Here is a 22,158-nt window from a genome sequence, read left to right on the forward strand (position 1 = left end):
TCTCTCATATAAATTTGTTAGGTCATTGATTAGGTCGGTGCTTCCTGGTGCATATGCTACACCCCCGGCGTTTGAGCCGGTATAATCTCCTCTAACTGTTCCCATCTTTAAACCTAATAAATCTTGCATTACTTGAAGCATTTCATGACCGTTTAAATACCATTGCCTCCTGATCAGTTCTACAGCATCCCTCCATGGTATAAAACCTTCATTCAGTGGAGGAACGTCTTTCAGGACATTTTGTCTGTCCGTTTGTGACCACGGACGAAAAACATGTATGCTTGGGCGGTCATCTTGCTCTTCCTGTCCTTCTGGCCCTATTATTAGGCCAAATCTAGGGTTAGCCACTGCTACCAATGGGTAGATACCAGTGGCTGGCGGGTCGACTGTGTCTCCCCAGAGGTTGGTCCCAGTGGGATCACGACCTATTTCTTCTTGTGGGTTATTTTTGAGTGAAAGTCTGTTTAGCATTGTCTGTGCTTTTACATAAGGATGATGATGTGTGTGTGACCTAGTTCTTCCTGATATGGGTGAGTGTTTAAAAGACTAGGTTTACTATGCGTAACTTCCCTAAACCCAACACCCCCTAGAATTACTGGCTTTTTTATTTTCTGGTGCAAGTCCTGAAGTGTTAAGCACCCCTGCTGAGATTTTCATAGGTCGTCAGCTTGTTTCTCCTACAGCTTTTGTTGTGCAAATCACCCATTATCCTTGAGGCCTGGCACATTTGCATTTGCTCACTCAGAGTTGCTCAGATCCAAGGCAGGCCAAACCTCTGTGTTACAACTTTCAGAAATGCCTGGTAGAAATGCTTTAACTTATTCATGAGATTTTGACCACATTTCTTGCGGAAGTCACAGCTATACTGAATGCATGACCGTTGCTGCCAGCTGCAAGAAATGCAAGGTTCGTTGTCCATTCACACAGTATATTGCAACCAAGCCAGACAAATTTGGGATCAAGTTCTGGATGGCCACGGATTTGGACACCAAATATGACTGCAGTGCATCTCCTTACTTGGGAAAGGACCCCAGTCGTCAGAAGGGAGAGAGGCTGGCAGAGAACGTGGTCATGAAACTGATGGAGCCGTTTTTGGATGATGGGAGAAACGTCACAACGGACAATTTCTTTACTTCACTGTCACTGTCGCACACACTGCTGCAGCGCAAAACAACGTTACTGGGCACGGTGAATAAAGTCCGGCATGAACTTCCTCAACTTGCAAAAGATACTGCAAAGCGAGAGGTATTCTCCACTTCAGTGCTTAGAAGTGGCAGTGTCTCCTTGACAATTTATGCACCTAAAAAAAAAAACAAGACTGTGTGTGTTCTAAGTTCCATGCACCAAGACGTGACGATCGGTGATGGCAGAAAGAGGAAACCCAACACGATAACAGACTATAACCACATGAAGGTATGTGAATGTGTGTACAATTTTACACCAGTGCAACAATGTTTTCTGATGTGTGCTATACAGGCCTATAGAAAAAAACATATACTCATGACTCTCTCTCTCTGCTTTTACAGTGTGGTGTAGACGTGTTGGACCAAATGGCACGGATGTATTCCGTTAGATCAGCAACACGCAGGTGGGCAGTAGCGGTTTTCTACAATATGCTGGACCTGGCAGCAGTGAATGCCTACATTTTGTACAAGGCATGTACAGGGTGGACAGGCAAAAGAAGATTGTTTCTGAGTCTTCTAGCTCAGCAACTTCGTTGCCGATTCATGCAGCACAAGGAAATATTAGCACAGAGGCAGGCTGCTGCAGCTGCTGTGCCGGGGACTGTAAAGCCAACGCAGTGCCAGGTGCAAGAGAGCTGCAACAGGAATCGCAGCAGGTTTACCTGTGCAACATGTCAGAAATTCACCTGTGCCAAATGCAGGGATGATGGACACTGGGTCTGCAAACGCTGTAAAGTTTGAAACACTGAAATAAAACAGACTTGTGTACCCATATATTGTGAATGTGTGTCTTTTGTATGTAGGTTGTAACACAGAGGTTTGGCCTGCCTTGGATCTGAGTAAACAAATGCCAATGTTGCACAAACACACACACACACACACACACACACACACACAGCAAATCTGCATTTATTTGTCCCACAAGTGGAAAATCTGCATTGTCATTGCAAAAAAAGTGGACAGAGCATGGTATAGAAAGTGCACTATACAAACAATCTGGAAACATATATATGGACACGAGTATTCAAAAATATTGGTGTACGTATACACACACACATCTATCCATCTATCTATCTATCTATCTATGTGTGTGTGTGTGTGTGTGTGTGTGTGTGTGTGTGTGTGTGTGTGTGTATATATATATATATATATGATATAGATGTGTCTGTGTGTATAACTAGACTTTATGCATATTATATAAGGTGTGGCTATATAAATATATGTACAACTCTGTGTATATATGTTTATGGCCAGGCATCCAATGTAGTGACAAGGATTGACAAGAACTAATATTGCATATAAGAAATATTGCAAATAGAAAATACCATGGTGTATAGTACGCTGCAGGTAAGGAAGGAAAGTAGCCTTGCAGGGAAGGAAAGACCTGAATCTCTCATGGTTAGGGGTTGGGGGAGGGTGTGTTTGCACAACAAAAGCAGGAGAACAATGGAGCTGAAGACCTGTGAAAATCTCAGCGGGGTGCCAAGAGGTGTTAAGGTCGGGGGGAATTTACGCAAATTTGCGCAGGCTAGTAAATCTAGTAGTAGGGACTTGCACCAGGGAAAAAAGGCTCAGTAATTCTAGTGTTAATGGGTGGTGCTGCAGCTGTGGCTGCAGATGTGGGTGGCGCTGCAGCTGTGGCTGCGGGAGGTGGCGGTGCATATGGTGGTGGGTGGTTAATACTCAGGTTGCGAGCACCGCACAGTGTCTCGTCTTCTGGTTTTACTAAACTGGCGGTTATGTTCTGTTTTTCTGACTTTTTATCTTTTTTCTCTTGTCTTTTCTTTTTGTTTTCCTCTCGCCTAGCTGCTTCTACCTTCCAGGCCTTGAAATATTGTAATTCTTGCGAACGTTTCCCTTTCTTTTTTAGGTTTTTTGTTTCTACTATTTCTTTCAAAAGAGCTTCCCTCAGTTGTGTTAACGCTGATGGGCTACATTTCCCTTCCCATGTGGGACATTTTGTTTTCTTAGGATTTCTCCATCTACATGCACTAATTTGTCCTGCGCCTGGACATTTTTTCTCTAACCACTGCTCGTCAGCAGTGAGTTTTGAAGCTTCGTTACCCATTTTAATCCTTTACAACTACACAACTGCGGCACCTTCTCTGGCACGAGAATCGAGAGAGGTAGTTGACACGGCCTTCTACTTTCAAGCTATTCTTGAAAGCGGTGTCAGCTTTACGTGATGAAACACGACCTGTTTCTCTCTTTTCACCAGTACTTGGGTGGCCAACAGCAAACAAAATAGTGGAATAGTTCAGCCTCCTTATTGTGCTGTAAAATCAACTTATTCCACCAACAAAAATAAAACAACAACAATACCTTTTCAACGCGTACTACGTTTTATCTAAAAATGCTTCCAGCCCTTTTTCAGGCGATTGTTTACTTTTAGAAACCCTTCTAAAAATGCTTCCAGCCCTTTTTCAGGCGAGCGTTTACTTTTAGGAATGCTACCAACCCCTCTGGGCGAGCCTAAACGTTTTACGCGAGGTGTCTCAGAGTGTTAATATTCACCTGGTTGCTGCCGGTCTCTCAGGTCTACCTCATCGACCCCCACCGCCGTGGACCACTTTTAAGAACGCTGGCCAGAACCCGAATTCACGCTTCTGGTCTTTATCCTGTACCTGGACAGGAGCTGTCGACAGACTTCAGCGTGGCCTTCTCACGACGTCAGGACTCGATGAGGTTTTCCTGTGGGGTCACACAAAAGTGCTGTGTCCCATCCGGCTCGAAGGACCAAGAAATGTCAGGAGATTTCCTGTATTGCAACTCAGGTCAGAATAAAAACACTCAGACAGGTTTAACGTGTACACGGGTGAGACTCAGGGAGACTCGCACCCTGCAGTAAAAGAAGCCTTTATTCATAGCTATTTGTCATAGCACGTACAGGAAGAGATAAAATAGGAACCTTTTAAAAACAAGCGCGTTCATGCTCACAGGTGTACACACGGGTGATCACACACACAAACTACACCCTTTTTGGCTCCTACCTCAAAGCACACTGTGCGCTGTCGATCTCACGTGCTGCACAATAATGTTTAATATTTAGTATTTACTGTCATATTCCCATATATCATTGTGATCTTGTTTATTACTCTCGTTTTCTTCTGCTTGCTTTCTTTTTTCTTTCTCAACAGGTGATCCAGGTGATCGATATATGTATTTTTTGTCTGCTTATTCTGTTGGTTTTTGTTTTTTGCCCTTTTCCCCCGTCCCTCTTCTCAGGTTTTTTTCTTTCCCTCTTTCTTTCTCCACGTTCTCTCCTCCAGTCAAGTCTGTCCCGTATTCAGCAAGTGAAAATAAAATAAACAATAAAAAGTTGAATCAAATGGACCATTACGGCAAGGCTGGGATGGTCCATTTGGTAAAGTAAATCCGTTGGGCATCTTTCTTCGCCTTTAGACAATAATTCTGATGGGAAAAGAACCAAACGGGACAGGTTAAAAAAAAAAAAAAAAAAGAACCTCTCTCTCCCTGTTTTATATAGAATTGTTCTATATAAAACCTTCAAGAAGTTCTTTGAAGATTTACCTGAAAAATTCATCTCTATGCATCTCTCCATACTGGTAGGCTCTCCAGAACACCAGTTTGTGTAAGTGAAACGTGTCCCATCGATCCAAAACCAATAGCCCTCCTAGAAATGGGGACAATAATAGACAAATGAAGCTACACTACTAGATTATTAATTTGTACATACATATATGATTCTACTTTCTGATAAGTAGTATACCTGTTGACCATCAGAGCCTCCAATCCATGTCCGTTCACTTGCTTGACTGGCTTCAGATATGACCCTCTGAATCACTTGGTACTCCTCAAGGCTGTGCACAGATGCAAGGTTTGCATTCATGGACTCACAGTTTCTCTGCAGTGGAAAAGAAAGCCCAAAACAAAGGAAAAAAACATCCTAAGCCTCAATGCAACTGTACAATATGACGTTTTTTGATAACCATTATTAATAAAAGACTGACCTTTAGTTAAGTGAACTTTAATTAATCACTTGACACTTTTAACAAACAAGAAAAGATTATCACTATTTTCTAACTGATTCAATGGTATTTTAAACAATCCTCAAAGTTGTAGATGAAGTTTAGTGTCAATATTAACGATATTTGGTTGACTATTATAGACCTGCACATAACTTTTACAACAGTCATTTGTAAGTGTCAGGTGCTTTATCTGTGGTGTAAATTGCAGGAATGTTTGATCCCTTGTGTGCAAAATAAAATAATCTCTCATGAAAAAAAAAAGAAAAAAAAAAGAAAAAAGGAAGAGATAAAATAGAACTGTGCTGCGTGCAGGCTTCCTGTGGAGTCTGCACAGAGTGTAACTTCCCCATTTAAGCTGAATACTGAAAGAGCAAACACATTTAGATAATGAAACGTACTTTTAAGCATAACATAATAAAAATGCCCAAATCCTGAAATCCTTTGACAGGCCGTTTCTCAATTCTCAAGTATTTGAGTACGTACTCGCGTTCTCGGCCAGTACGTACTCGCCGAGAACGCGAGTACGTACTCACGTACTTGAGAATTGAGAAACGGCAAGGGTTTAAATACATTGGGAAGTAACGAGGGGAATGAGACACAGAAGGAGAGCACAGCTGGGGGAAATCAGAACTGACGAGACAAGGAAGCGTAAACTGAACACATTCACATAAGACACGGACCTTCAAAGTAAAACAGGAAGTATGACACAGAGACGCGAACTTGACATGGTGGAGACAGCAACTAAGAAACACAGAGACATAACCAGTAAGGCAGAGGACTCGAACCAAAAGACAGAGGGAAACTCAAACATGCAGACACAGACTTCCACAGAACAGAGGGGACACAGAGAGACATGAAGGGCAAGGGATCAAAACTAGAAACCATAGACTAAATCACACAAGTACAATAATACAAAAATCACAAAGAACTAAAAACGCTGGGTCAGGAGACCCAGGACACTGACAATGTATTTGTATACATTATAGAGGCCGACGCTAGTGCTGACCAAGCTGCCATCTTTTTCTCTTCCCTTCTTTCAATGGCTGCATCATGTTCAGGTGGAGCCTCTAAACCGCAGGTAAGTAATCATTTTCCATCATCTTTCTTTGCTAGTCCACTCGACTGGACACAAGTTTAGTTTTTATTAGCTAGATCTGGTGATTTTGTGGCAAAATGCTAACATTATGATGATGCCCCTGTCTCTTTAGGAGTTAGAGGCCAGTGTTATAACGGCGGGACAAGATATAATCAATAGGTTAGCTCAGTGCCTTCAGCAATCTCATACCACATGCATACCAAATGCTGAGCAGTCTCACGAGCCCTTGGGTGGACAAGCCCAGACCCCAAAAGATACAGTACAGGAGGAGATGGCAAGGTTAGAAATTGTATGGAAAAATTATACTTTTAACAATTTTGATTTTGAAAAATCAGTTTCCTGCATTTTTAAAGTTATTTCTTCTTCTCACTTGTAGGTGATTTCCAGCATTCCCCCCCCCCCAAAAAAAGGGGGGGGAATCATTTTTCCCCACTCCAAAGTAGTCCGCTGAGGCCTAAATCCAGCAAGGCATTCAGTGTGTACATATATATGTAGTGAATAAAGGCTGTACCAACACTCCTTCTGTTACTGAGGAGCTGCAGCTGAGCCAAGCAGGGCTGGGAAAGAGATCCCTCATCTTGACTGATGACATGAGCCATCCAACGGCATGTGAGACCCTATGTCTCACAGTTTTAATTTAGTTCATAAATTAAGAGAAATGCATTAACATTAAACAACATGTTCTATCTCAAATCATAGTGATAGGCATGCAAAAGATAGTAGTCACTCCTTTTTTCATATATTAGCACTGATAAAAGTATTATAATTATGTAGCGTTTTACTAATTGTGTCCCCTTATTTAATGTTTTAGATTAATAAAATCATCACTGAAGAACATCCCAAAATGGATATAGTGCAAGGATGGTTGTTGCACAAGGCCTCAGGTGCATAATTTTCCTCTTTTTTTGGGTTTTTTTTTACGCGACTAAAACATGAAAATTGTAAAATGTGATTTTAACCATATGTAATCACCTGCATATATGTTTGAAAGAAAAAAAGGCTTTGATTTTGATTTCGCTTCTATGGAAGCTGGTTCCACAGAAGAGGGGCCTGAAAACTGAAGGCTCTGCCTCCCATTCTACTTTTAAATACTCTAGGAACAGCAAGTAGGCCTGCAGTGTGAGAGCAAAGTGCTCTAATAGGGTGATATGGTACTACAAGGTCATTAAGATAAGATGATAAGATGTTAAGAACTAAGTAAGCTTCTGAATCTGCGTTTTGGGTCCACGTCTTCTATGAACCTTCGGTTTGTGACATCTTTGGATATTCAGTTGAGTTGAATTCTGTACAATTCAGATCTGTGTTATTTGGTGTGACTGAGAGGAATAGCGTACCTTATGTGAACCTCAGTGGTGTTCTGTTATTGGACTTCTGTGACAATTATGGTTTGTCTATAATGAACAAGTGCATGTAATATAAGTGCCTTAACAAACACAGGTATCATCTGATCTACAGGTTCATTTCGTGGACACTTTGTGAAGAGAGGAGCTGAGCTCTCAACTGATCACCACATGGTGGTGAGTTGGACCAGGTAGCATGGGAGGACGCTGGCCATACCTGGCATGCCCACATTTTTTGTGAGGGTGTGATAGGAATATCTGGCAGAGGCATGAGATCTTCAATCCCCACCTCAGCAGAAATTCCAGATCATTCCAAGACAGACAGGACACACTGAGTCTGAATGGACATACATGTTCTGCACTTCCATTGCCAGAGCAGCTTCACAGAGCTGTGGCTACAATGTTGTAGTGCCTGTTGTGAGGCCTGTGTCCTTCTCACCCTGGACACAGTCTGTTTGACCTGCTCCCCTCAGGCAGGAGGCTCCGGTCCATTCGTACCAGAACCTCTCGCCATAAGAACAGTTTCTTCCCCTCTGCTGTTGGACTCATGAACAATAACCATATGACTGTTCCCACCACTAACACATGACCCTACACTGTGTTCACTGCATCATTCCATGTTTGGACCTGATCACCACCTGCACTCATGTACATATCTATCCTCTTAGCACTTTTAATTCTTATTTTTATGTCTATTTAAGCGTTGTATAACATTATGTTTGCACTAAGTACCGCAGCAATTTCCTAATGTTGTAAACCTGCTCAACATTTGGCAATAAAACCCTTTCTGATTCTGATTCTGATTCTGATGGTTCTCAGCCAGAGAAGGATGGAGTTCTCCACATGGAGAAGCAACTCATCCCTGGCCCAGAGTGGGGAGTTAATGTAATTCAGGGTCCTGCTCATGAGTGAAAGCAGAGCAGTGAGAGACTGACAAACGGATTAGTGCCACATCTGCAATGATGTAGGCACTGCTGTTATGAACAGAGAGTCGAGTGTAAAAGCAAAATTGTCAGTTTACCAGTTGATCTATATTGTCAACCTTACCTCACCATAATTTCTTGATAGTGACATAGAATGGAATCGCCAACATGCATGTTATGAAAGAATTTTCTATGAATTGTGGCTAGGCTCGCTTTTGGTGATAGAATGAGTTCACTATTTGGAACCAGTTGAAGTGGCTGGGCTACACGATTATGATGTGTCTCGGGCATCCTAGTTCCCGGGGCATGTTGGAGAGATTGTATCTCTCTTGAGGTCTGGCTTTCTCTACATAGCCTGCTGTGTCTGCAACCTGGACTCATATAAACAGCAAAAAATGGATGGATGAACGGATTTTCAGAAGAACAAAGCAAACAAAGCGATCTGAGCACTCCGCCCTCTACATTGATGGGGAGGAGGTGGAAAGGGTAGAAAGCTTTAGAAAGTTCCTCGGGGTCCGTATCTTACCTGGTCCACAAACATTTCCCACCAGGTAGGAAAAACACAACAAAAACTATACTTTCTCAGGAAGTTGTGTCAGGCCCAATTATCCCAAAAACTGCTAATCAACTTCAAACACTCCACCATCGAGAGCTTTCTGACCTACTGCTGTACACTCTGGTTTAACTGCGGTACTGTGGAGGACAAGAGGAAACTGCAGCAGGTGGTGAAGCAGGCAGAGCGGGCAATTGGCACTTCACAAATGCCCCTCAGAGACATCTATACTGGCAGACTTCAGCAGAGAGCCAGTATCATCACCCTCTTACCTTGGACACCTTGGCAGGTGGTGATGGCTGACAAGCGGCAGGTGTGGCTGCCTCCAGTGCGGGGACACTTCCGTGTCGCAATCCAAAACATTTGGGAGTGCAAACGTAAATCACACCCACACCCACAGGGAGACAGGGAAAAAGGAGGGAGAACAACAAAACACCACACATGGAAATGGAGCTTATTTACACAGACCCCTGGGCAGGACGACTCGTGAGGATCGCCAGCCCGAGGTAACCACAAAACATCTACACAAAGCACCGTGGGTCCCCACACCCAGGCCCATGACAGAAACAATTGCAATCAAAAGTTTAAAATGACTTCTGCTTGACTCCATTTCCTTAAAAGTATTAAGCAACTTTTCATCAGAGTAATCTGTGTGACAACTTCATGTGACTGAAAAAACCCTCCAGCATAAAAAAACTAAACAAACTTCTATCTATGTTTCTTCTTTGTTGCTATAACAACTTTTGCTTCGATATTTATTTCATCAACTTCAAGGGGGGGGGGGAGTTTTTTTTTCTTCAAGTGTGTTATTTTCAGCTTTCATGTGTCACAACATGTAATATAATACTTTTTTAGTGAAGAAATGTCACTGACAACAGTTATAGTCAAGATGTTTAGAAGAAAAATTACTTTCTTAGCCGTGCTGTATCTAAGGTAACTGGCTCATGATAAATGTTGAAAACCTTTAAGCACATCTCAGGCATTAGTTTAGCTCGCAGAGTCTCACTGGATTAAAAAAAAAGCCTTACCCACGCTTTCAAATTACAGCGCTGTCTTGTTCTTCTTCATATCCCAACACTTTTAAGATAACTTAGAACCCCCAAATAAAAACTTGATATCTTATCAGTCATAAAACAAAACTGCATGCTAATGTAAAGAGAAAATTCTTTCTAAAAGAACATTACCTATTTCATCACCAATCAGATTCTTTTATGATTTAGCAATAAACAAAGTACAATTACAATGGTTTTTTTAATAATCAAGAACAAAAACTGGGGAGGAAAAAAAAAGAAAAATCATCCATTGATCCAGGAGTCCATTTTCTGCCATTTATCCAATTCAGGGTCAGGAAAGTGGGGAGGGTGGTTGAAATAAAGGGAATACGCATTTAATCACTTTTAAGTTATTGCATACTATTGACATGTTGCTACTGACAAAATTTAGATTGAGGACTGTGCATGCAGGATACTAACTAGATGAATGTTAGAGGTGTGAAGGACCTCACATTTTGTAGCTGGAATGTGGATGAAGTAACTAATCTGGTCAAGAGAGGGAGGGTTCTGGCTCATTTGAAGTCCTTAACATCAGACATCATATTCCTACAAGAGACCTAACTTGTAAATAGCCAGGATGCCAGGTTACAAGCACGGTGGATAGGTGACATTTATCATTCTTTTCAATTAAAGCAAGAAGTGTGGAGATTTTATCACAAAAAGATGTGTAATGTTAACAAAAGAAATTGATTGTTGATGGCATTATAGTAGGTGGAGAGCTCCACAAAGTCTGTGTGATAAATATGCTCCAAACATATTTGTCTCACAACTGAAGTGTACATAGTATGTATGAATTAGGTAGTAGGTGAGTAATACCTAAGAAAATAACATGCTCTGAAATGTCACACTATTCCTTTAGTAATGCATGGGAAAAAAACGTCTTTGTGTGCTGTGTGCTCCTATACTCAGGCAGTGGTGTCTGTGATTGAACCTGAGTGGATTAATAGCCTGGAGGCGACAGATGTGTGCTTTGTGAGTAGCTGCTGTACTCCAGAAAAGGCCTCACCTGATAAAGCTGTCTCCGACAAGGAAGGAGAGGGAAAATGAGAGGAAGTCAAAAGTGGGAGGTGAAGTAATATGGAGAGTTGGACTGAGGAAAAGATGAGTGCTCAGAGGGGATTAAGATGGAGTGAGAAGGAGGAAAGAGGATGTCAGAGGACAGAGTAGACAACAGTAGAGATAAAGGCTAAGCAAAATTGGGAGAGAAGTGAAAAAGAAGAGGTGATTACACCCTAAAGGAAGTACAAAGGTGAGGTGGATAAGACCAGTATAAGGTAGAACACCGTTGTATTTTGCGTGGTTTAACTGAGGATTGAAGGGTTTTAAAAGTCAACATGTTTTCCTCTTTCTTACTTTGAATTTGCTAAGAAAAGTTCAGCAATTTTAAATTTGCCCAGTTCACATAATTTGAGTATTTACAAGTACTTAGAAGTAAGTACAAGTAAAGCAAGTTCGGTGCTTCTTGCCTTCACTGTGAGAAAGTTAGGAAACTTTTCAGTTAAATTTGAATGTCAAATCTGACCTTTGAGCTTGCTATGAAGAGTGTCTGGGAGAATACTGTTGTATTTTTTTCCTCTCATTCCTTCCAACTGAGAAGCAGTGTTGGTTTTCTCTTCACCCACGACGTGGATTCCTATGGTTTCCTGACCTTCAGCCACCCCAGCTGTTGCCCATAAAACTAATTTTCTCATGTTCTCCAGTCTCTGACAGATAATCTGTCTCCTCCGTGTGGTAATCAGGACTAACCTAGTCTCTGAATAATTCCTTGATGCACTGTCTACCAATCCTGCTCTATTGTTCTTAGTTCCTCCTTTGTCAGCTGAAGTATTCCCATTCCCATTCCAGTCAATTCTCATTCACCTCCACCTGCCTGCTTAACCTCCAATGGCACTGCTCCTCAGATTCAGCCCAGTGCCTTACCCGTCCCTCTGGAAGAGGTTCTCACTGATGACAACTAAGCCTTCCATTCTCACTCTTAAATAAATAAATAAATAAAATTTTATTTATATAGCACCTTTCTAGACAGAATCACAAAGTGCTGCACATAAGATAACAAATAATAAAAGGGTAAAAACAGACAATATAAAACAAACACTCTTCTTTCACATTGCTCTGTGGAAACTGTGGATGCTGAATTAGTTTTTCTTCTTCACTCTCAGTGGAGAAATCCTGAAGAGACCTAGGAGAAACCCATGTGCCCTTCCCCCAGATACTCCAGCAATCACATCACGTCTCTAGTGTAAAAATAAACTCTGTCAGATCTTTTATTGTGTCTTTGTTTATTCTACTTTTGGGTCCAATTTGCTTACTGACCTCCTCTACTGGATTACATCAAGCTGCATGCCAGGAGTGAATGAGACATTGACTACATACCACTAAGATTGACAGCAAAGACATCAGAATTTCATTTGGACTGTAGAAGTTACATTGGATGGTAACAAAGAGAGGGAAGGTAGTCAGAAATGAGGATATTTTGCTACCAGAAGGCAACATGTAGACATTGAGGACAGCTACAAGTACCTTGGAATACTACAGGAAAATGGGAAACATGGAGGGGTGGCTAGCAAAGCCATAATCAACAAATGGAAAGAGATCTAGGCAATCAACACTTACGCCCTGCCTGTCATGGCTGTGTGCGGGCAGGCAGGGAGATAGGACCCAAAATGCAGGACTCGGAGGAAGACGTGAACTCAAAATACACAGCTTTATTGCTGGAGCAACAGAACAGAAACTAAACTAAACTGAGAATACAAAAAGAAGGAAGGAAGGCAGGCAAGCAGGCGGAACACACAGATAACGTGAGGGTACAACGCAACACTGAGCAAGGGCAAACACAGGGCTAATATACACAGGGAAGTAATCAGTGAATGGAAGACAGGAGGGAGACACAGCTGGGACAGATCAGGGCTAACGAGACAGGGGGAGCAAAGCTGGACACACTGGCATAGTACACAACCTTTCAAAATAAAACAGGAAACAATAAACAAAGATGCAGACTAAGAAACACGGACTTTACGTGGGCAGAATTAAACCTAAACTAAACACGGGACACAACCTAAGAGCTAATCCCTCACCAAGAATAACTGAAACAGATCTATAATAATAATAATAATCAAAGCACCAGAGCATCAGAAAATAATCCATAATGCAAAAATAATGCAACACCACCTTTAGGTCAGGAGATGCACACGCCTACAGTACAGCCAGGGCTAATCTAAAGAAGGGCATCAAAAAAGCCAAACACCATTACAAAAAGAAGGTAGAAGAACACTTCTCCAACTCCAACCCCCGACACATGTGGCAAGGACTCCAGACCATTACAGACTACAGGACCACCAAACCCTCCCCCACATCCTCTGATGCCTCCTTCCTCAACGAGCTCAACAACTTTTATGCTCGTTTTGAGCGAGGGAACCCCACAACCACAACCATAACAGACATGACGCCAGACCACCAACCTCTGACTCTCTCCCCCACCGATGTAGGAGCGGTGCTGAGCAGGATCAATGTCCACAAGGCTGCAGGTCCTGATGGTATCCCCGGGTGTGTTCTCAGAGCGTGTTCTGGGGAGCTTGCAGGAGTGCTCACAGACATATTCAATCTGTCCTCGGCCCACGCTGTGGTACCGGCCTGCTTCAAATCCACCTCCATCGTCCCGATACCCAAAAACTCCAACCCATCTAGCCTCAATGACTACCGCCCAGTAGCACTCACCCCCATCATCACTAAGTGCTTAGAGCAGCTGGTCTTAGCACACTTCAAATCCTGTCTCCCCCCCACCCTGGACCCCCACCAATTTGCATACCGCCAGAACAGGAGCACAGAGGATGCAGTCTCCATCGCACTGCACTCTGTCCTCTCACACCTGGACAACAACAACACCTACGCCAGAATGCTGTTTATAGACTTCAGTTCAGCATTCAACACAATCCACCCCTCACAACTCATCAGGAAACTGACAGACCTGGGCATCAGTTCCCTCATCTGCAAATGGTTACTGGACTTCCTGACCAACCGCCCCCAACATGTCCGACTGGATAACCGCTGCTCATCAACAATCACAATGAACACCGGTGTACCACAAGGCTGTGTGATGAGCCCTTTCCTCTACTCCCTCTTCACCCACGACTGCAGACCTGCTGATGGTTCCAACACCATCATTAAGTTTGCAGATGACACCACGGTGATTGGCCTCATCAGCGACAACGATGAGACCGCCTACAGGGAGGAGGTGGATCGTCTGGCTGAGTGGTGCGACACAAACAACCTGCTGCTTAACACTGAGAAGACTAAGGAGCTCATCGTGGACTACAGGAGGAATGCTGACCCACATCCACCCATCCACATTAAGGGGATGGCTGTGGAGCGTGTGAGCAGCTTCAAGTTCCTGGGAGTCCACATCTCCGAGGATCTCATCTGGATGACCAACTGCTCCAAGCTGGTCAAGAAGGCTCACCAGCGCCTCTTCTTCTTGAGGACTCTGAGGAAGAACCACCTGTCCTCAGACATCCTGGTGAACTTCTATCGCTGCACCATCGAGAGCATCCTGACCAACTGTATAACAGTCTGGTACGGGAACTGCTCTGCCTCGGACCGGAAGGCGTTGCAGAGGGTCGTGAAAACAGCCCAGCGCATCGCCGGAGCACCACTTCCTGCCATAAAGGACATCTACAGGAAGCGGTGTCTGAAAAGGGCTGGGAAAATCATCAAAGACCCCAGTCACCCATCACATAGACTCTTCACCCTCCTGCCCTCTGGGAGGCGCTACAGGAGCCTCCGGACTAAGACCACCAGGTACCGGAACAGCTTCTTCCCCACAGCTGTCAGACTCCTGAACTCTGCCTCCTGACATCTGACCCACGTTAAACTCATGGACTGAACATACACACACCCACAACCACTAGCACTTTACCACTACTGTACAGTTCTGTGTAAATAATCATTCTGTACATACGATAATTTTTAATCCTACAACTGTTTATAACTTACATAGTTCACATTTCTGTATAACTGTATATCTCAGATTTCTGTATAGTTTTTATTTCATATTTATATCCTGTTCATAGCCTGTACATAGCTTGTACTCACTACAGCCTGTACATACTTATAGTTATAGAATATTCATAACATACTTCACACTGTGTACATTATAACATACCATAATAGACCCATTTCTGTAATATACTTACACATCTCTATTATTGCTAATATATATTGTAATATATCTATATCACGACTAAAGCACTTTCTGGATGGATGCAAACTGCATTTCGTTGTCCTGTACCTGTGACATGTTGTTACGACCCGGCTCTGCTAGGAGACAGTGGACGTAACATAAACAAGCCCCGAACACAAAACTGAGTAAAGAAAGGTTTTAATTTCAAACTTTAAACAGAAAACCGACAGGGCTGTTCAACAGACCTCTGGGCAAACAATTACTATATAAAGACAAAAAAAGAAGACAAGAGTAAAAGCCAAAGGTTAACTAAGGCAAGCTGGCGGCACACAAAATAAAAGCTAAGAGAAAACTAAGGCGAGCCAGCATCACAATTTCTACTCACAGCCAGCTAGCAGCGCAAAGCTCTCATCAGGCTAAGTTCAAGCATGCATCATGGTTTGACAAAGAAACAAGTTCAACAAAGATTGAAGAGGGAGGCACGAAGGGCAAACTGCATGTTCAGTCCTAAGCAGCAGCCACTGAGTGAAGGACCTCCAGCCTTTTGTATTCCCCGGTAAATGCAGGCAGCCGTGTCATTGGTCCATCGTGTTCAAGGCTCCTGCAGCAGCCAATGGTGTGAGTGGTCTGGCACACTCTGATCTGCATGGAGTTGGGGCGGGCATAGGTCCGGGCCAGCCAATCCCCCGTGAGTCCTGGAACACTTTGATTTCCATAGAGGAAGGCGGGGCCACCTGAGGCCAGAAGCCGTAACACATGTGCAATGACAATAAAGTTGAATTCTATTCTATTCTATTCTATTCTATTCTATTCTAAATAAACCAAAACATAAGGAACTCAAAATGCTGGGTCAACACTGACCCAGAACCGTGACACTGCCACTCATCTCATAGCTTGCTCGGATAGTAAGGAAATAGAAGCCACTGACATTAGGACAAGAAAGCTCCTTACCATGTATGGAGGATTTCGTCCCAAGTCCAGCACCCTGAGACTGGATGCTAAGGAGCCAAGGACTAGTGAGTGTCAGGACTACTATCCAGGACAAAACAACAAAGATCCATCAGTACATCAGGAAGATTTTCACAACTGATGAATATCTCAGATGGCAGAAACCCAAGAAGCCCAAGGGGTGTATTATTGGTGTAGTGGGGTGTAGGGCAAGTGGGGAGTTTTTTTTTCATATATCAAGCAAATGAGTGGGCTTTCTCATATGCAGTAGCTTATGCAATACCTCTCTTTATCCTTCAAGTTCAGGTCCTTGAAGTTAATGGTCAGTATTTTTGATGTTCCTAGGACTGCGCTCTTTTGGACAGAGAATTCCAGTGTCATTCCTGGGATCTGCTGGAGCCACTTACCCAGTTTGGGGGTCAATGCTCCAGGTGATCCAGTTACCAGGGAGATCACTGTTGCCTTCACACTAAACATCTTTTTATCAAGCTTCTTTTGGTCCTTCCTCATGTTGCCTGATGTATCACTACACTATAGGCATTTGGTAACCCTGGATAGCATAGTGGTAATACAGGGTGGGCCATTTATATGGATGCACCGTAAAAAAATGGGAATGGTTGGTGATATTAAAGTCCTGTTTGTGGCACATTAGTATATGTGAGGGGGCAAACTCCTCAAGATGGGTGGTGACCATGGTGGCCATTTAGAAGTCGGCCATCTTGGATACAACTTTTGTTTTTTCAATAGGAAGAGGGCCATGTGACATATCAAACTTATTGGTAATGTCACAGGAAAAACAATGGTGTGCTTGGTTTCAACGTAGTGTCTTAGTAACTTTCCACTGGAAGATGGTCCCCTCTTATCTACTTTCTCCCAGGCAAGCGTGAGCGAGAGTCTACAGCCTTCTACCCCCCAAGGACACATGGTCTAATGCCTTTATTTTTCAGGGCCGTGTCCACTTAATACTACACTATATGGTTATATGGCATTTTAATTAATATAAAGTATAAAATCGATGCACTTCAAATAATTTAATCCCAACACTCCCTCCTTTGATCTGATCAGATCAGATCAACATTACTAAAAGTCATCAAGCATCATCATGTTGTCTGCTTTGGTATCAGATCCCCAACAGCCCTGTTAACCAACCTTACCAATAATCCTCGGATAGAAGGCACACAACAACAACCACAAGTTACCAGAATAGCTATAAAAACGGATAAGGAAACCCTAATGGACATAATACAACCTTTCCATTGCCCAAGGACAGATGTCATCCACTCCTCCAACAGATTATCAATTCCAAAGTCCTAAATAATGTTCTGAGTCTTCCCAGGCTATAGTTACAGAACCATCTGGGGCCATATTGTTGGGAATGAAAGTGCAGCACATCTCTCCAAACGTTACACACACACACACCCGTTTTACCCACTAGGTGTCAGTTCTCTTAGTTGTCACGCTTCTCTTCCCTCTTTGGGCATCTGTCCCCCTTTAATGGGTGGACCGTATGTGGGATGACCGCTGTGTTTGGGCAATTGTCAGAACATAAAAATCACAGACTATTGCCAAAGTTAATATTCTCAGATCTCCCACTACTTTTCAGCTTCCCCCGATCCCCATTCTGGTTGTTTCCTGCTTCCACCTTTGTGCTCAGACTAGAACCTCTGTCTGAGGGGCTTTTGACCTTCTTTACAGTTAAACAACTAATCTTCCAGGACAGGCGATTCTCTGCCCTCTTCTCCTCTTCTTGCTTCGGCCTCAGGGGTGGACTATCCTGAGGTCTTTTCCACGGACCTGGGGATTACTCTGCCCCGTAATTCTAGGTTTTTTCTGACTCAGCCAAGTCAGGGCTTTGGGCCTCCTTGGTCTGGTGCTTCTGAATTTCCGCCAACCCTCTTCGTGGTTACTGCTGTGGTTCTGGAATCCTCTCGAGGTGACTAACACGAGCCCAAAAGGCATGACCCTTGACCCTTATTGCTGTCTTGGCAATCTCGGTGTCTGCTGTGAAGGATCTTCATATCTCCATGACCTCGTCTGGTGTCTACTCCTTTTCTCTGTAAGAGACAGAAAAGCAAAACACCTCTCTGCCTAGCCTTGATAATCTAATGTTGGTATCCATTGTTCTTCTAGTGATTCAACGTTGGTTTAGAATATCATGTTCGGGACTCTCTGACCCAGAGAATTATTCTAATTATTATCTATGTGTGTAAGCATGTTGTAAATGTGTGTAAGCGTGTTTGCATTTACCCCTCTGCACTCTAAGTCATTTACTACAATATATCAGTCCGGACAGTCACGCCGAACGAAGCTTATGACCTTCAAAAGACTGCGTGCCAACTCTAATGAGCACAATCGCAATGTGTGTATGAAAATAATTATAACCCCTTATTTTAGTAAGAGAAATCAAACATTTTCAATCCTAACATTTTTCCCTCCTTTCACACGTTTTAAGATGTGAACAAAAAGCATGTGTTTCATTCAGCCTGCTGTCCCACAGGTTCCCCTCCAGTGTGATTCTCAGCCTTTCAGCTTTTCCCTCTTAACTGAGGTGGGGTCCTGTGGTTGAGCCAGTGCTCAATCAGCTGTCGTCTCCATTCAGTTGGTCAGATGCTGGGTCTTCCAGACCGTCAGCCTGCTTCCTCATGAAAACGCACTAAACAAACACAGACATTTCATCTTCTAAACACTATTCAGTTTCTTTTGATCATTAAAGCTTAAATAGGGATGGGTATCGAAACCCGGTTCTTGTTGTGAACCGGTTCCCACCGTTTCAATTCCTTGGAATTGTTTGCCATTTTTGCAAATGATTCCCTTATCGATTCCAGTCGCCCCCGAATGACGTCACCACGTTGCGGAGCGTCATTTACCTGGCAGGAAACATGACGCCTAAGCGGCTCAAACGCTCAAAAGTTTGGTTATACTTTACGAGAACGGATGACAACAGGGCAACTTGCAATACTTGCAAAGTAGATATTTCATTTAAGGGAGGAAACACTACGAATTTGCAAAAGCATTTGCTCACAAAACACGCGATCACCTTAAATGAATGTCATGTTTTTAACTCGTGAATCTCAACCCAGCAGCAGCGGTAACATTTGCACATCCTCTCCCGTTAATGCGGCAGGTAAATAATCAACTAACAGTGCATATTATGTTAGTGCGATCTGCCTTGTGTAGGATTAAAGAAATTATTTTACGGTTACTGTTCATAACCATCATCTTTATCGTTGCATTAATTATCATTTCATCAAAGCATTTATTGAAGCTGTTGGCATTATGTTATAATTTGTATTACAAGGGTTATCATAATCACATATTAACATGTTTATTACAGGTGCAGTTATAACCACTTCAAATCGTTGAGTTAAATCTATAATCTTAAAAGCTGATATGCTGATTATATGGTTACACTAAAAATAGTAGCGGAGCAAAGGCCTGAGTGGATTCAGCAACATGTTGCACTAGAGTTTACTTGACAACAGGTGACAGAAGGAGGACAAGTCCATGGGGACCTCAAAGGCCTGAGATCATCACCATATTTGGAAGAGGATCCCAGAAAGGGGAACTTCTGTGTCTGCATTTATCTCTTAAAATAGATCACTGTCTGTAAAAGAGGCAAATAATGTTCTTAAGATGCAAATTATGTGCTTGTAAACGCAAGAGGGGGCGTTATAATACCCTGATGTTATAAAAGCAATCTGAAGTGTATTTTTGGGCGGAGGTTTACAACTGGTGTTTTGCAGTTTACACCTCCCCACGCTGCGTGTATTCATTAAAATCAATTGTTTTGATCAAGCTCTTCTGGACCATCGTTGTTTTACTCTCGTCCTCAATTTCGGACCCTTAACATTTGGTGCATTGGCCGGTGGTTGAGGGGGGAGAGAGTTGGATGAGACCGAGAGGGTCCGAGGCGCTCGAATGGGGAGACAAGAATCAGTGGTCAAAGTGAGTTGACATAAGCCGGCTTATTCAAATGTAAGGCACTACCTGTTGAATTATTCCAAATTGTGCCACATTGGACATTGGAAATTTAAGTCTACTCACTGAAATTACTGGTAAATGTCTGTTTTGATTTTGGTGAAAATCTCATGAGAATTGAAGTTGAAGTAATGATAATGGAAGTTATAAGTGACAGTAATGAGTAAAGAGAAAGCAGTTGGACTGCTAAGAGAATTTAGTATAATAGGTAATTGGTCATGTTTAAGGGATAGAGTCCCGATTGGCAAGACGGTTGGACCGGCTTCGGTCATATACTTCATGTGAAGTTGTGATGGTTGTTTTAAATTAAGGTAAATTTTTGTAGAACGGCAGTTGGACTGCTTAGAAGTGCATTGTTCGGAGGTGACGCTCCAAATTTCCTTGGGGATGCTCAGGATTTTCCTTGGGAAGGGATAGTCCGATTGGCAATCGTGGACAACTGAGGACGGTCCAAAATAGCTACTGATTGGATCAGTTTACCGTTTGGAACGGTATTTGCACTTTTTTGGGTAGCAAAGCTTGGAGCTTGGGAGTTGGACGCTTTTAAATTGAGTTAGGGACATTGGAGATTAGACCAGAGACAGTTTGGAACTGATACAAAACCTGCCATTACTGTGCATTTAGGTGACCATGATGAGAGAGACAGACAGAGTCTGGCTGGCGCTCGCTGGCAGTTCTTGCTGCAGTCTACCGGTAGCATCTCCTTTTAGGCCAGGATAGACAAATGTCACCGAGCAGTGACTAAGTTTGTGGTCAAAGGCTTGCACCCATTTGCCACAGCAGATGCCCCTATTTTCGGTAAGTGAATGTGTTTAATTGTAGGCAGGGACATTACTGGATATTCTTGTGTAATTGCTACAGAATAATTTATGTTATACTTTGTTATTGCTACAGAAGAATATTTATTTTATTGTTTTACATTTACAATTTTTTTTTCCTGGGGACCCTGTGACACCCCATTGAAGAGCCGTAGGCTGTGGATCTCTTAAGATCTCACTGTTGGGTTTGTAAGGCCATATTACTCCTAAATTTCTATCTTGTTCAAAGAGAAGATATAAAACAAAGTTCTAAGCTAATCGACCTTAGTGTTCTCCTTTTTTAAAAAGAATCGATAAGAGAATCGATAAAGAATCGAATCGTTACACAGAATTGAAAATGGAATCGGAATTGTGAAAATCTTATCAATACCCATCCCTAAGCTTAAACATGAAAATAATGATTTATGCTTCTCACTGGTTCTCTAAAAAATCTCGAGTTCTGGAACTTATGGGTCATTATAATCTTAAGTTTTACCGTACCTAAATTGTTAAACACACAGATCACCGTAAAGTCATAGAAAAATAATCATAGAAAACATTGTTTCATTTAAACCTGGAATTCCCTCTTTTTGACAAGCTCCCATGTGTCAGTTCACCAAAACTATCAAATTAAAAGGTTAGTGACATCATTTCTCAGACAACATCAGAAATTCTCCTCTCGAGTATCATTGCTCCAGCCCTGCCACTCTGTGTTCAGGAATGAAATCAGTTTAGTTATCATCTTAAACCTGTTGACAAAGGAACTGATTATGGACTTTAGGAAGCAGGCTCCTCCTCCTACCCCTGTCACCATCAGTGGGGCTGATGTGGAGATCGTTGAGGACTACCGGTACCTGGGGGTACACTTGGACTGTAAACTGGACTGGTGTCACGTTTTAGTTAATGGACTCAGGCGCAGAACGGGAATCCTAGCAGAGTTGACAGTTTATTAGTACAAACGACACCAGGTGATACTATTTACAATGTGCTGGAGGGAGGGGAGGGGGGTCCAGGGTTCCGGGGCATGTGAAGGGAAGGACGGGAATCAGACACACTCCAATGGCTCTCTCTTCTCTCTCCACAACGGGGCAACACAAATCCACTCACTCATCCACACGATAA

General features: G+C 42.8%; 2 long non-coding RNA genes across 2 annotated transcripts; one reads left to right on the top strand and one right to left on the bottom strand.

The window, feature by feature from the left end:
* The first annotated feature begins 1,367 nt into the window (after positions 1-1,367).
* LOC112847758 (uncharacterized) lies at positions 1,368-1,683 on the top strand. Its single transcript, XR_003221519.1, has 2 exons — positions 1,368-1,413; positions 1,527-1,683. It is a non-coding gene; the product is annotated as an uncharacterized LOC112847758 (long non-coding RNA).
* A 2,862-nt stretch (positions 1,684-4,545) lies between these two features.
* LOC109195574 (uncharacterized) lies at positions 4,546-5,453 on the bottom strand. Its single transcript, XR_003221520.1, has 3 exons — positions 4,915-5,453; positions 4,716-4,818; positions 4,546-4,595 (listed from the first exon to the last, which is right to left on the bottom strand). It is a non-coding gene; the product is annotated as an uncharacterized LOC109195574 (long non-coding RNA).
* Between the last annotated feature and the right edge of the window lie 16,705 nt (positions 5,454-22,158).

Source organism: Oreochromis niloticus, linkage group LG9, assembly GCF_001858045.2.
Source record: "Oreochromis niloticus isolate F11D_XX linkage group LG9, O_niloticus_UMD_NMBU, whole genome shotgun sequence".
Taxonomy (NCBI): Eukaryota; Metazoa; Chordata; class Actinopteri; order Cichliformes; family Cichlidae; genus Oreochromis; species Oreochromis niloticus.